Below are 13,785 nucleotides of genomic sequence, written 5' to 3' on the forward strand. Positions count from 1 at the left end.
TGTGTCGGCTCCTCTAGGTTACTGACACTCACACTAACACACGTGTAAGACAGGAGAGCACCTCCTCCCTAACCTGCTAAATGGGGCATCTTTTAAGCTTGCACATCAAAAGCACAGGAAATCATGTCTGTTGCAAACTCTGGTCTTTTATTTTCTGATGCCATAAACAAAACATTCCTGCCTCATCTCTTCCATCAAGACTGAATAAAAGTGTGTCAGCCCCATAGTAACAGCCATTCACACTCACACTACCCTGAATGGACTGCAGTCAGTGCCTCACTGGAGTGATCACATCACTTGACCTCAACAGTACGTGACTCTGGTGACCCCTGCTGAGGGGCCAGGGGCACCCTGTCTGACTCACTCACCCACACAAGGATCGGGTGTGTTTGGAATGGTCTCCAAACCACAGTCAGAGAGCCCAGTCAGAGACCCCAGTCTGAGAGCCCAGTCAGAGAACCCCAGTCTGAGAGCCCAGTCGGAGACCCCAGTCTGAGAGCCCAGTCAGAGAGCCCAGTCTGAGAGCCCAGTCAGAGACCCCAGTCTGAGAGCCCAGTCAGAGAGCCCTGTCTGAGAGCCCAGTCGGAGAGCGTGACAGAGCTGGGATTCAAACCCTGATTCCCACATGAAGCACGGCCTTCTTTACTGGTGCAGAGTGAAAGAGAAACAAGATGTCAGGCTGTAGCAGCTACTGCTGTCTGAATCAAACCCCCTCACTGTGGTAGAGTTCCTCAATCAGGCAAGTCCATCTGTCCACTTCTACTGTGAGGCTAGTTTAAACGATGTTATTTAGACAGGTCAGAACCAATAGATTACCACTCTCCACAGAGCTCCTGCTGACACAGAAAAAATGAAAAGTCAAGATCTATGGACCACAAACTCTCCTGTCTGAGAGAAAGACAAAACTGCTGGACTGTAGCAGACACTGGTGCTGAAACTGGTTTTATGTAACAGTTGGTGGGTAGTGTTGTGTCACATAAACACACATAGTGAAGTAGAGCCAGAGCTGAGTTAGCATAATGAAATGCATCTGTGATAAAAATGTATCTATGACATGTTAAAATGAGCTGCTCACTCTGAAAGTTTTCTCTGTGTTTTTGTAAAATGAACCTTTATATAAATAAATAAATAAAAAGCTCACAAAAAACCAGGTGAGCGAGGCAGACAGAGGAACAGAAGGGAGACATTAAATGTTAACAGGGCTGACGGAGGAACAGAGGGAGGACACCAAACATTCACAGAGAATCGAACAGCGAATCTCTCTCAGCTGTTTCTCTCACCGCATGACGTTGACTGCAGCTCAGAGGTGTTGAGTTTAGACGTAAACTGTGAGCCCTGGAGCCTTTGGCAGACGACTCCTGCTGTCTGTGGGCATACACCAAAAGAACCACCGAAATGGACCTTCTATCTGTGGGCATACACCGAATGAACCACTGAAATGGACCTGCTGCCACATGCTACCACTGGATTAATAACGTTACAACTGCAGGCCAGTCCTTCACAATGCCCACAGTGTTTGACTGGGAAAGCAATCAGGTTCTGTCGTTGGGGTTGGCTGTGAGAGCACACATGGGCACGCGCACACACACACGCACACACACACACACACACACATTTTGCAACCCACGCCAGGCAGACAGTATGTTGTAACCCATGCCAAGCCCTGGTTGGCAGGTTGGCTGAGGAGCTGGTACCACTGGGGGGGGCTGTGCTCTATGGGGAGGTAAAACTGAATCAATGGAAAATTGAACTCTTACGTGCCAGTGCCTCTCGTTATAGTTAATCATCTCATTTATTCATCATGAGAGCAATTATGATACTTAGTTTACAGCATTTAATTGTTCCTGTTCTGAAACTAAACATATATTTAAAAAAAAAATCCAAACATTTGATGAGAAAATGTTCTGAGTCCATGGAACAGAGGATGATATATTTTCTCCTCAGGCTGAACTCCATCAGAGCGTTCCTGGCTACGGTACAGCGGTGGACTTTACACTGGTCTTGTTGTCATTTCTGTGTCAGATAAGATGTGGATGAGGATGTGACAAACAGTTTGATGACTTTCCTCACATCACATGTCTGGGATCAACCATAGCAACATATTAACCAGCTGGTAAATAACATGTACGCTGCTAGTCAATACCTATAGATGGACAGAGTGTGGAAAGAGGATGAATCCTTCATGAATTTTCACTTCAGTCTTTGAACTCCTGAGACTGAGTTAACTGTGCTCTGTTGTTTCGCCCCCAGAGACACCCAGCGTGGTCCTCTCCGCTGTGTGAAAACAGAGCCAAAGGAAAGCAGTTCGGTATTAATACGCATTTTCAGACGAAAACTTCTCTTCCACCGCTTACTGTCACAGTTAAATACAGTCCAGCTGGACACAGGTACAGATGACACTAAGACCATCATATTTCTCCAGCCCTTGGACCAAAACTCACGGATTAAACGGTTACAAGACCAGTTTATAAACACACCACTCAGTGATGTCAGAGGCTGGGTCTGTTATTTGACCTAAAAAACGCTGAAAGACTTTAACAAAGACACTGTGGAGTCGATGAGTCACTTTGTCCTGTGACAGAATGTGATATCAGGGTGATTTTCATGCCACGGACACAAACAGGAAAACCATTAGAGTCTGATGACAGTCTGCCACTCTCGTATGGTCTCGTATGGTCATGGGCTGCCGTGTGAAGAGAGGAGAACAGGGACAGGGCAGGAGATGGACTGAGAGACGTTAAACATTTTGAAACAGCACAGATGGCTGCAGACATCGCACTGGCTCCGGCACAAAGACTGGCCCTAAAAGCTAAGCCTGCTGACAAACAACAGTAACTCCTACAGAGTAACACTGTACTGGACTGGTCTTCTCAGGCTCCTGCAGTCACAGGGCCACTGTTTAGACAGAGCTACTGTCACATTTCACACAGACAAACACTGTCAGGACCAGAGCACAAACATTCCACAGGATAGGCTGCTGGACACAGGGCAAACGGGGCGCGGCACTGTTGGGGTTTGTCCCCGAACTCACCTCCTTCAGGAACTGTCACAAAACACAAAATGTTTCACTGTACTGTGTATTTCACTGCGAAACAACGGAATCAGCTGACACTGACATAGTCTTTAATGATGATGATGATGATGGCCCTGAACAGTGTTGATGTGCCATTAATGCTCATTGTGTATGAGCCCAGCTGCATATGATCCAAGCGTTCCAATGGATCTAGCTTGGATTCCCCCAAGTTAGCCTGGATAACTCATTTTCCAGGGGCAGATTTGTGCCAGATAGAAGATAGAAGTCCAAGATGGAAGTGTGGGATTCCTTTTGCTGGTGTTCTGTTCAGGTCAGACCATTGAACACAGATGGCATTCATCGCCATGGCTACCAGCTCCACGCCCCAAAGCCCTGGGTGAAATTCCACCAGGTTAGCCAAACAAGTTGACCCCCGAGGTGCAGCGTGGCAAATTAGAAAGTACACAGGCTAGATAATGTTTGTTTGCCTCCTGGTCAATATGCAGCGTGAAGAAGGTGGAGAGTTTGTTGTTTGCACAGGTTTGCTGACAGCTTCTTCCAGCAGCACTCTTGAGGAGCATTTTAAATGTTGACTTTGTCTTCAGAGCACAGGTTACACAGAACACAGAGACTTTGTCCTCAGAGTGTAGGTTACACAGAACACAGAGACTTGCTCTTGTTTTATGTGCAGCTTCAGTGGTTTACATTACAGCAATGATAAAAGTTAGCACTGTTTTAAATTCTAACTCAGTAGTCAAAGTAAGCACTGTTTTGAATTCTAACTCAATGGTAAAAGTTAGCACTGTTTTAAATTCTAACTCAGTAGTTAAAGTTAGCACTGTTTTAAATTCTAACTCAATGGTAAAAATTAGCACTGTTTTAAATTCTAACTCAGTAGTTAAAGATAGCACTGTTTTAAATTCTAACTCAATGGTAAAAATTAGCACTGTTTTTGAATTCTAACTCAGATAGTACATTTGTCTCTGAAGCTGTTTCACTAGGAATCACTTGGATGAAGTGGTGGTCTGTGTATTTATGTAAACAATACACGGTGTACACATGCTGTCATAACTGGAGGTCATTGCACTGTTAATCTGGAATACCTGATGATTAAGTGTAGGCTCTTCTACCTACCCAGAGAATTCACATGTACTGTTATCACTGCCGTCTATGTACCTCTGGATGCTAATGCTACGCTAGCAATGAAAGAACTACAAGTTGCTATTAGCAAACAACAAACCGCACATCCAAATGGGACTTTTATTGTTACGGGTGATTTCAGTCATTCCAGCCTTAAAACCGTACTCCCCACATTCCAATGTCTCCTGTCCCGCCAGAGGAGACAGTATCCTGGAACAGGTGAACACAAATATTGCTGAGGCCTACAAGGCCATTCCCCACCCCCCACCTTGGACAATCTGATCACCTCTCTCTGCTCCTGCTCCCCAAATACACACCTCTCATCAGACATCAGTCTCATCAGACTTGTGAAACCTTCAGTGAGGAAGGTGAAAGTTTGGCCTGAGGCGGCAGACTCTGTTCTACAGCAGCAGTTTCAGAAGACAGACTGAAGCTTGTTTGCCACCAAGGCCAGTCTGGATTCCCACTTGGACATTGAAACTTACACCACTTCTGTTCTGGACCATATCAACACACGCATCAATGACTCACAACCCACAGACGCATGTGGCTAGGCATCCAGACCATCACTGATTACAGAAGAGTGAATACAACCCCACTAGTCAATGATGCCTCCCTTCCTGATGACCTCAACAACTTCTATGCTCGTTTTGGCTCCCCTCTGCCCTGTAGCACTCACCCCCATCATCACCAAGTACGTTGAGAGACTGGTTCTGGCTCACCTCAAGTCCAGCCTACCTCCCACACTAGATCCCCACCAGTTTACCTGTCTCAACAGGTCAACTGAAAAAGCCATATCCACGGCTCTTCACTCCGCCCTGACTCTCCTGGACAATAACAACTCCTACATTAGGATGATATTCATTGATTTCAGCTCCGCATTTAATACAGTCATCCCCTACAATCTGATCACTAAACTTAGTGACCTTGGCATCAGCACTGTAATCCAACACTAGACTTCCTGACCAACAGACCCCAGTCTGTTAGGTTAAACAACCTCACCTCCTCCACTCTGACCTGAACACCGGCGTTCCACAGGGCTGTGTGCTCAGACCACTCCACTCCCTCTTCACCCATGACTGCATTCCTGTACATGGCTCCAACACCATCATCAACACCACGGTGGCAGGCCTGATCAGTGACAACGATGAATCAGCCTACAGGGCGGAGGTCCAGCACCTGGCAGCATGGTGTGCTGACAACAACCTTGCCCTCAACACCAAGAAGACCAAAGAGCTCATTGCGGATTACAGAAGACCAAAGGTGGCAGACACAACCCCCATTCACACAAATGGGACTGAAGTGGAGCGTCTCTCCAGCTTCAGATTCCTCCACATCCACATCTCTGAGGATCTCTCTGGGTCCCTCAACGCCCCCAGACTGGTTAAAAAGGTGCAGCGGCGCCTTTACTTTCTGAGGACGCTAAAGACAGCCGGCCTGTCTCTTCAGATCCTGGTGAACTTCTACCGCTGCGCTACTGAGAGCATCCTGACCAACTGCATCATGGTGTGGTACTGCAGCTGCCCTGTAGCTGACAGGAAGGCCCTGTGACAGGCGGTGAAAACCGCCCAACAGATCATGGGTATCCCGCTCCTGGCCCTCACTGACCTCCAGCATACGCAGTGTCTGTGGTGGGCTCACAGCATTACCGGGGACCCCCTCACACCCCAGCCATGGACTGTCTGCTCTCCTCCCATCAGGGAGCCGGTACAGGAGCCTTAGGTCCATCAGGGAGGCGGTACAGGAGCCTTAGGTCCATCAGGGAGGCGGTACAGGAGCCTTAGCTCCCGCACCAGCAGGCTCAGGAACAGTTTCTTCCATGACACCATCACCTTGCTGACCTCTCTGACCTCTCACACCCAGCACTGGCCCAGTCCCTTACTCCCCACTCACACTCTCACACCCAGCGCTGGCCCAGTCCCTTACTCCCCCCTCACACTCTCACACCCAGCGCTGGCCCAGTCCCTTACTCCCCCCTCACACTCTCACACCCAGCGCTGGCCCAGTCCCTTACTCCCCCCTCACACTCTCACACCCAGCACTGGCCCAGTCCCTTACTCCCCCCTCACACTCTCACACCCAGCGCTGGCCCAGTCCCTTACTCCCCCCTCACACTCTCACACCCAGCACTGGCCCAGTCCCTTACTCCCCCCTCACACTCTCACACCCAGCACTGGCCCAGTCCCTTACTCCCCCCTCACACTCATGGGCCTTACAGTGCTTTTTACACATATCTGTTGCAGTTATCACACCTAATGTCAATACCTCAGTATCTACCTCAGGGTCTCATTGCCCCCACACCCGCTTTACGCATGTTATTTATTCATTTATTTATTTACTTACTTACTTATTTATTGAACAGCAACAAAACAATTGTTTGTTATTGTTCTCACATGTAATATTCATTTCACTCCATTTGTATATAACTCACATGTGCCTCATCCCTGAATCTTATCTGTGAATATTGCCTTCTTTTTATTGTCTGTATGTATTTCATGTTTATATAACCATATTATCACATACACTCTCACCTGTTAATATTGCTTCATCAGCCCCCTAGCTACTGTTTGCACTTTCTGGTTGGATTTAAAACTGCATTTCGTTGTGTGTGTACTTGTACTATGTGCTATGACAATAAAGCTGAATCTAATCTAAATCTAATCTAAACTGATTTTCAATTTCAGTTTTTTATATAATATTTTCAATAATTCATAATAAAAAAAACTTAATTTTCATATTCAGTGAACCATAATCCCTTGAGTTTTAACAGCAGATCAGCTCTTCCTCTTGTAACAGGACAACAGTGTGTGTGTGTGTGTGTGTGTGTGTGTTTCTCATAAGTGAAACTTTTTCAAGTAAGTTCTACTTCCGACTTCCTCTCATCAATTTCCTTTACAGACCCAGGCATGTTTGCAAACCAGCAACACAAATTTGTTTTTAGACTAGGTGGGTTGCATGGGAACGCTCTCTGCATGACAGGAGACTGAAGTATTCACCTCTGAGTTTCATTCAACACTAATATCTCACTAAACGTCAAACCCCAGTCTTCTAAATGTCCAATTGTCCAATAGACCACACAGGTGTTCAGTTACACTATGCAGTACAATCTCAGCTTTATAAAACAGCCTTAGCATATTTCTCAAAAAGCTTTGTGTGAGATGTTTCTGTTAACTGAACTGCTTTGTAAGTTTTCAGTTTCTGCAAGATGTCACGACTCATCTTTTTTTTTCTTTTTTCCTATAGCTCTGATGGCCCATAACTTCACACAGCATGGTTACACGAGTCCATCTGACAACAACTCAAAACCATTTTTTACAGTGCAGGGTCTAATTTCACACCAGTCTAAAATCAAAGTCCTGGACTAATTCTGGTCCAATCAAGGGGAAAATTCAGGCGGTTCACAGGGCTCATAAAATGGAGGATTTCCCAGAGTTCTGTCCGTGATGAGTGCGACCTGGCTGGGGAAAGAATGTGTAAACCCCTGTAAAACAGGATCTGCTCATTGTTGGTCTGTGACCCCCCCCCCCCCCCCCCCCCCCCCGCCTGCCTGGAGTCACAAAGGGTCGGCAGGCATTGTGACTGGAGATCTGGGCAGATTTAAAGCCAGGCGGGTCACACAAAAGGCCCAGCGCTATCACAACACCCCCAGAGCAGGGCACCCAGGCCCACAGCACAACTACACACAGAGCTACTGATGCAGAGAAAACCGACAGGCTTCAGCTGGACACTGGACTCTCAGCCCCGCACACCAGAGTCTCCGTCATTCAAACACTGCAAAGCAGCAAGAACTCTCTCAGCCATGCGACTGGAGATAAACCCCATCAGTGAAAAACCATAGTTTATAACACTTACACACTATACACAATGCAACCATCAAAAGCACTCTCCAGTAACATTGTAAAGCTAGTATAACGTGTGTGAGAGTGATTTCTCTGAAAGAGAAGCGTGGGTGCACAGCTAGAGTGAAAACATTCACACTGTGTTGTTATAACACTGCTATATGTAAGTCTAACTGCTGAGATCATTTTCTTATGTGCAGACAGCTAGCTATGGTTTCTCCACCTCCCCTGCCTGCAGTGAGAGAGTGAGTTCAGTTCAGCCGTTCACACACGCATAAGAACCAGCGGTGTATGCTGTTTTCAAAACATACAGAAACTCTGCTCTGCCTGTCTGTAGCTACAGGAACTGGTCCTCATGCAAGAGAAGTGAAATCCAGTCTTAATCCAGATTCATGTTCTCTTTAGACTGGTATCACATCTGAAATGACCTTGCAGCTGGGCTGAGTGGGGGTTCTGTTAAATTCTTTGTACCTGTACCCAGGTATCCTTTTTATGATGTCCACAGTAATAAGATGAAGATCTGATATCTGATATCTGCCCATGTCTGCAGGTGTGGTAGGTGCACATTTCTGGAGTCATGAGGTGCACCACTAAAGAAATACACCCAGAGAACAGGGGGAAAAACAAAGCAATAAGGAGTCTGTGTGAAGAGCTAAGACTGAGGTGTGCTGATGGTTTTCTGTGTGGTCATGTCTCTGCTATTTTAACCCTGTGGAAGATTTTTGGTTTCATGTTGTGTCTCATTGTTTTCGGTGGTTTCACTGTCAGTGATCTGACTGGCTGTGTTCAGTCAAAAGACTGCAGTTCTTAATATTTGTATAAATGTGTTATAGTCACATACGTACTCTGTCCTCCCTCCGTCCCTTTAAACTCCTTTCCAATGTCTGTTCCTCCCATATGGTAGTGTACTGGTTCCTCAGCTCCTCTGTCTGCATCTCCATCACCTCCCCCTGTGTGTGTGTGTGTGTGTGTGTGTGTGTGTGTGTATGTATGTATCTGTCTGTGCCTGTGTGTGTGTGTGTGTGTGTGTGTGTATGTATGTATCTGTCTGTGCCTGTGTGTGTGTGTGTGTGTGTGTGTTTGCATGTGGTTGTGTGTGTGTGTATGTATCTGTCTGTGCCCGTGTGTGTGTGTGTGTGTGTGTGTGCATACGTGCGTGCACATGTTTGTGTGTGTGTGTTTGCGTGTGTGTGTCTATGTGTGGGGTTAAGTGGGTGTATGATACATTAATATCAACACAGTGGCAGCACATCCTTCCACTAACCACATAATCCGTCAACAGCTCGTCAGATAGCAGGCTTGGCATTGTAATATAGACATTTACACGAAGGCAAATATTTCCTCCGCTCTGTCTTTATCAAAGCCCCACTGGGCAGTGCTCTGCTGGGTCCTCTATTTCACACTCATTGTGGTCTCTTTTGCAAACTCCACACTCGAGCTCAAGACTCGATTACATTGTGTTTTCACAGGATGTTTCTAATTCTCGTAGGTTTTTCTCATTTTCTCTCCATAACGGTGCGCTCTAGTGCTCTGGAAGCTAATTTGCATGAAAGGTGCGGTAAATCTTTCACTGGAACCTCCATCCACTGAGATGCAACTTTTTTACTTTCTCTCTCTCTCTCTCTCTCTCTCTCTCTCTCTCTCTCTCTCTCTCCCTCTCTCTCTCTCTCTCTCTCTCTCTCTCCCTCTCTCTCTCTCTCTCCCTCTCTCTCTCTCTCTCTCTCTCTCTCTCTTTCTGTGGGAGTCTGACTCTGTGTTGGGAGAGCTGTACTATTCCAGGGCGTTCTCCAGAGGATGCAGACGTAAAGTTAGGTTTGCTGTTTGAACTCTTGACTTGTGAAACTGTACCTATCTGTGAAGACAAAATAAAGGTCTTAAACCCCCAGATGATCACATGACATAACTCATTAGTGAAGGAGGTGGATACTTACTGATGTTACTGCTGCATTTTCCCCACCACATTATGTTTCCTGAAAGACTGGGAGTCAGTTTGCATCCTCTTAAGTCAAGACCAGACACTCAGTTAGGGACATCGCTTCCTCTAAATACTCTCTCCTCTTTCAGATTGACAACAAAGGAGTCAGTGAGCAGATGTATACTGATAGAAATATTAGATCATCTTTTACAGGAACACTTTATACTTCCACTAAGCAGCGGCAACTATACATCTAGAACCAAGCATAAGTCAAACTGTGTAATTTGCATAGACAAAATATGTTTTGCCCCCATAATTCACTGTGTAAATGGTTTTAATAATAATAATAATGATAATAACATTTATTTAGAGCCCAATATCACTATTTATAGTCTCAAAGGGCTTTACATGTCTATAACAAAGCCAAATCAAAATTATATCATGCATAAGTTCGAGAAAGTTTTTAATGTGCGTTAATCAAAAGGAAGGCATTGACATGGTTGATCTAAAATGATTTAATCAAAATTTTAAAAATGCATACCGACAAAACACAAAACAAAAACCAACAAAGAAAAGGTTCAGTTGTGTGGACTGAATCTTATTATATTCTTGTGCTGAACTAAAAATTTGTGTCTATGCACCTTTAGTCAGCACCAGTGCACACGGCACTGTCCTCCAGACAGCCGACAGAGAGCTCTGATTAATCCAGGTGAGGCACCCACAGATGATCTGCTCACCAGTGTTTACTGTGGTAAGTCACCTGTGTTTATGGTATGGGAACCATGTAGCCAGTGTTTACTGTGGTAAGTCACCCGTGTTTATGGTATGGGAACCATGTAGCCAGTGTTTACTGTGGTAAGTCACCCGTGTTTATGGTATGGGAACCATGTAGCCAGTGTTTACTGTGGTAAGTCACCCGTGTTTATGGTATGGGAACCATGTAGCCAGTGTTTACTGTGGTAAGTCACCTGTGTTTATGGTATGGGAACCATGTAGCCAGTGTTTACTGTGGTAAGTCACCCGTGTTTATGGTATGGGAACCATGTAGCCAGTGTTTACTGTGGTAAGTCACCTGTGTTTATGGTACGGGAACCATGTAGCCAGTGTTTACTGTGGTAAGTCACCTGTGTTTATGGTACGGGAACCATGTAGCCAGTGTTTACTGTGGTAAGTCACCTGTGTTTATGGTACGGGAACCATGTAGCCAGTGTTTACTGTGGTAAGTCACCTGTGTTTATGGTACGGGAACCATGTAGCCAGTGTTTACTGTGGTAAGTCACCTGTGTTTATGGTATGGGAACCATGTAGCCAGTGTTTACTGTGGTAAGTCACCCGTGTTTATGGTATGGGAACCATGTAGCCAGTGTTTACTGTGGTAAGTCACCTGTGTTTATGGTATGGGAACCATGTAGTCAGTGTTTACTGTGGTAAGTCACCCGTGTTTATGGTATGGGAACCATGTAGTCAGTGTTTACTGTGGTAAGTCACCTGTGTTTATGGTATGGGAACCATGTAGTCAGTGTTTACTGTGGTAAGTCACCCGTGTTTATGGTATGGGAACCATGTAGCCAGTGTTTACTGTGGTAAGTCACCTGTGTTTATGGTATGGGAACCATGTAGTCAGTGTTTACTGTGGTAAGTCACCTGTGTTTATGGTATGGGAACCATGTAGCCAGTGTTTACTGTGGTAAGTCACCTGTGTTTATGGTATGGGAACCATGTAGTCAGTGTTTACTGTGGTAAGTCACCTGTGTTTATGGTATGGGAACCATGTAGTCAGAGCTGAGCAAGTCAGCAGCATCTTTTGTGAGTCAATACCACTCTGTTTACCTCTAATCTCTGCTCATTTAAATGTCCTGAATCCAGATGCATTACAAAGACCTGATTGTCATCTGAATGTCTGCCCTGGTCTTTGGTAGTCTACAGTCTCTGAGGTTTCCCAGAGGGACAGCCAGAGAGACACGGGGACAGCCAGAGGTCTCTGTCCTGTGTACGCAGAGAGTTACCTGTACTCAGGTTATCAGGAGCCCATATGAAAGATACTGGTCATGGCTGTTTACAGTTAACACGCCGCTATTCTGGCACACGGCTTTATCTGCTGTCATCTCTTTCTGTTTCTCTACTGTCATTCTCTCACATCTGCTAACACAACACAACACCCACAACCCCCCCCCCCCTCCACACACACGCACTTTGTCTCTCTCTGTTACTCTCTCTCTTTCTCTCCCTCCCTCCCTCTGTCTCTCTCTCTCTCTCTTTCTCTCCCTCCCTCTCTCTCTCTCTTTCCCTTGCGCTCTCTCTCTTTCTTTCTTTCTTTCTTTCTTTCTCTCTCTCTCTCACTCACTCTCTCTCTCTCTCTCTCTGTCTCTCTGTGCTCTTCTCTGTTAAATGAAATCTGGACAGACTTTTCTTTGAGGCAAATATAATAACCTCATTGTATTTTTGCAAATGTCACAGTCATCCTCAAATACACCAACAACACAGCAACAGCAACAAATGCCACAGCCATCCTCTCAAACCCAGCTTCAGTCCTAAAATACAACTTCAGTCATCAAATACACCTCCAGTTCTCAAATATGACTTCAGTCCTTTAAACAGCTCCAGTTCTCAAACACAGCTCAAGTTCTTACATCCAACTCAGTTCTCAAATACTGTGGGCTCAAATACTGTGGGCTTCCTGCAGTTAAAAGGAGGATATGGGAAATGGTAATTAGCTCATTTCACAAGTACAGCTGAAGTCATTTTGGCTTTTTTCAGCACTAATGAGGAATAGGCTATTCCAGTACTGCTATACTTACAGTCCATAGTCCGGTACTGCTATACTTACAGTCCATAGTCCAGTACTGCTATACTTACAGTCCATAGTCCGGTACTGCTATGCTTACAGTCCATAGTCCAGTACTGCTATACTTACAGTCCATAGTCTGGTACTGCTATACTTACAGTCCGTAGTCCAGTACTGCTATACTTACAGTCCATAGTCCGGTACTGCTATACTTACAGTCCATAGTCTGGTACTGCTATACTTACAGTCCGTAGTCCAGTACTGCTATACTTACAGTCCATAGTCCGGTACTGCTATACTTACAGTCTATAGTCTGGTACTGCTATACTTACAGTCTATAGGGGTCAGAAACAACACATTTCCCACCCAGTCTTGAACTACAAGTCAGGTGTCCTGACACTGACGTATCAACAGTACTAACTGCTCAGTTAACAAACCAGAGATTAGAAAAAACACAGTCAAATCCAGGTTAGAGTTTCAGACCTGAATGTTCCTGGGCCACTCACTCACTTTTTATAATCAGTCTGTCATCTGTCTGCAGCTTCACTCCTCAGAGAGCCCATAGTGATATTACTGTGGTAATATCAGAGTGTTAAGTGTGTGTGTCTGAATATCAGTTTCCTGTCTGCTAAGCTTTGTGGATGAGAGCATGAATGCTATTACTGTAAAAGCAACTTTCCGTCAGACTCTCAGTTTGAACTCTCACGTCGTTTTATTTTTAGCGCTCTGGTTTGGTGTCGTTCACAGGCTGATTAGCTCAGTTACCTGAAAGTGTGAACCAATGTGGATTATATTTTAAAAAATCCATTCACTGACAACTTAAATCAACCCTCATCAGAGTAAATGCAATGATGAAAGAACAGGAGAACAGTGACATCTTGGTGTCAATATAACACTGAAAGTGTTAATCAAAATTAACTCAAGTAAACAAGTAAGACAGAGAGGGTGTTTTATGGACGTCCAAAACAACCTGAGTGTATTGTTTTCCTTCTATGATTATGTTTTTGACATGCACTCATGCCCCGTAAGACTGTGCGTTGGTCACACATAATCACTGAATGCAGTTTTGACATAAAAAGATTGTTAGGATGCA

This window comes from Chanos chanos, chromosome 10, assembly GCF_902362185.1.
Source record: "Chanos chanos chromosome 10, fChaCha1.1, whole genome shotgun sequence".
NCBI classification, from domain to species: domain Eukaryota; kingdom Metazoa; phylum Chordata; class Actinopteri; order Gonorynchiformes; family Chanidae; genus Chanos; species Chanos chanos.